We start from the raw sequence: 2,834 nt of genomic DNA, 5'->3' as shown, positions 1-2,834 counted from the left end.
ATCAGTATATAAGGATGTATTTACCAAGATGTGTTTATTTCAGTATTGTTTGTAGTGGGGGATAAGCCCTTGAATGTCTATTAGTAGAGTTACAGATGAATAAATTCTGGCACATTCTTACTTTAAGCTATTATGTGTAAGCTTAAAAGAGTGATTTAGATTTGTATGTATTGACCTGGAAGGATGTCCATGTGTACTGTTTTGTTTTCGAACATAACCTCCAGATTTTTTCATCTTCATAATATAACAAAATCTGAAGCTTAGAACCGGATCGCTTGGCCCTTTCTCTTATCTCCTCCAAGTTCAAGATGCTTGCCTCTCTTCACAGCAGGCGTTCTCTTAGAGCTGCAGTTGGGGCTCAAGACATTCAAGCCTCAACACAGTCTTCTTTGTAGTGTCAGCCTTTTTCCGGAAAATCGGCTTAGTCTGCTCACCATAGCCTCTCTGCTTCCTATCCTAACACCGCTTTCCCTGGGCATACAGAGAATCTTTGCCTTTCTTGTACGGGGTCACTCTGTGGGGTTGGGGCTTGGCACACCTCTTGCAGAGTCCGGCGGGTCTCAGGAACATTCACCATGTTCGCCAGAGCGCTATTGGCTCAGAAAGAAAGAGCTACATGGGTTCTTTAAAAAGCCGCTGCCAAAAGAGCGTCAGAGTATAAACCCATCTTCCTACAAATATCTATGTGTCGTATATTTATATCTGCTGGGTAAGCACTGAAAAGTATGTGAAAGAATAAAAGCCAGATGGTCACTTTTGCTGGGGGTTTAGGGTTTGGGAGATTCTTTAATGTGTTAGAACAAGCATATATTGGGGCGCCTGGGTGGCTCAGTTGGTTAAGCGGCCGACTTCGGCGCAGGTCATGATCTCGCGATCCGTGAGTTCGAGCCCCGTCTCGGGCTCTGTGCTGACAGCTCGGAGCCTGGAGCCTGTTTCAGATTCTGTGTCTCCCTCTCTCTCTCTCTCTGACCCTCCCCCGTTCATGCTCTGCCTCTCTCTGTCTCAAAAATAAACGTTAAAAAATTTTTTTAGAAGAAAAAGAACAAGCATGTATTAGTTTTGCCATTAAGAGACGATACAGAGAGGGAAATTTCAGAAACTTGGTGAGGATTCAATGCAACAATACTTGTAAAATGCTTATTATAATCCCTGATATCTAGTAAGCATCTAAGAAATGCTGGATATTATTGTTTGCTTTTTTTCTCCAGTTAGATATAGCAGACAGTAGTCTGGCTCTTGCCTTCCTCCACACTATCCTTTATTGCATCTATGTTCTGGATGGCTGGTAGTCTCTGAGTGCAGCATGAACTCTGTCACCCTTAGGCTTTTGCATGTACAAGTCCCAGTCTTAGAAGCTCGAATTCCCATTCTTGCACTGGTTAGCCGCTTTGCAGCTCTCAGGGTCTCAATTAAAAAAAAAATTTTTTTTAATGTTTCTTTACTTTTGAGAGAGAGAAAGAGAGAGACAGAGAGCAACAGAGACAGAGTACAAGCGGGGGAGGGCAGAGAGAGGGAGACACAGAATCTGAAGCAGGCTCCAGGCTCTGAGCTGTCCATGCAAGGCTCGAACTCAATGACCATGAGATCATGACCTGTGCTGAAGTCAGACACTTAACCGACAGAGCCTCTGAGGCGCCCCTCTTAGGTCTCAATGGTCTCAATTTAAGTGCCTTCGTGACCTGCAAGTGAAGGCGAGACACCTGTCCTTTCTGGGCTGTCTGCCCCGTGCTATAATACCCGGCACCCTCATTGGAATAGTCTGTCTGTGGGACTGTGTCTATCCATCTTTGCATTTTCAAGGCCGTGAAATGGGTCCTCAGTAAACACAGAGTAGCCGAGTGAAGAGGGCTAACTGGTTGTATGACCAAACCAGAAGAGAAAGGCAGATTGAGTTTCCCAAGAAAAGCTTGGGACGCTGGACAGATAGCGTCACTGGGTCTACGTTCTGGGTGCCTGCTTGTGTTATGTAAGCGTAGTATTTTCATTTCTCAGGTTTTTGCAAATTGGAAAAGGACTAAGGTGCTGCTACTTTTTAAATGATTAATTTGTTCAGATTATCATATAATGTCCCTCCAATTTAGACGTTATTAACTTCCCAGAGCAGTTAATAACTACTCTTTATTAACTCTCTGTATATGTACAAAAACCTCAGATTAACCAGTGTCAGATAAAAGCAATTGAGAAAATACGTTGCAGAAGAGAAATTCTGAGAAGCGCTTTGCAGATCGTGGGAGAAGTGCTTTGCAGATCGTGGTTGCGGCTACAATATAAACAAGTTGTACAGCCCTTACTGGCAGAGGAATCATTTATTGGCTCTGTTTAAAATACAATTATCAAAAAAGGCAAAATTAGGACTCTCACAGAGATATAAAATAAATACACATTAAAGATTTTCCTTAACTCGTGGATCAATGAGGGAACACAGATGTTATAACTGATTTAAAAGAGAGTCCAGAGAAGAGATATTGTAGGAATGGCCAACACTGAAATGAACAAGAAAATGAAAGCTAAAATGAAGCCATAGTTATGGTGATAAATGTCGACTCGGTTGCAGAGTGGCTGAGTCAGAAGGGGCATGTCCCGTGCGATGGCTGGTTTCAGCAACATGGCCTCTCAATGTGAGATTATACTTGAATGTACCAGAAGCTCTTTGGAGAATTGATTTTACTCCCTGGGTTGTGTTGTAAAATTTGGGGGCAGGGGGGAAGAATGGCATCACAAGGGCCAAAATAGCTACTGGAAAACCCTTATTTCCTCATAAACCAAGAGATAAAATGGGGGGGGGGGGGAAGAGCCCTCCCTATTCAACTGAAGGAAATACAAACACGCGAGAC

The 2,834-nt window shown here is 43.2% G+C and overlaps 1 pseudogene; it reads right to left on the bottom strand.

Annotated features, from left to right (window-relative positions):
* Positions 1 to 260: 260 nt before the first annotated feature.
* LOC122227922 lies at positions 261 to 856 on the bottom strand (annotated as a pseudogene).
* Positions 857 to 2,834: the final 1,978 nt, after the last annotated feature.

Source organism: Panthera leo, chromosome C1 (assembly GCF_018350215.1).
Source record: "Panthera leo isolate Ple1 chromosome C1, P.leo_Ple1_pat1.1, whole genome shotgun sequence".
Taxonomy (NCBI): domain Eukaryota; kingdom Metazoa; phylum Chordata; class Mammalia; order Carnivora; family Felidae; genus Panthera; species Panthera leo.
Note: the sequence above shows the minus strand (reverse complement) of the source record. Positions and strands in the feature narration are given on the sequence as shown.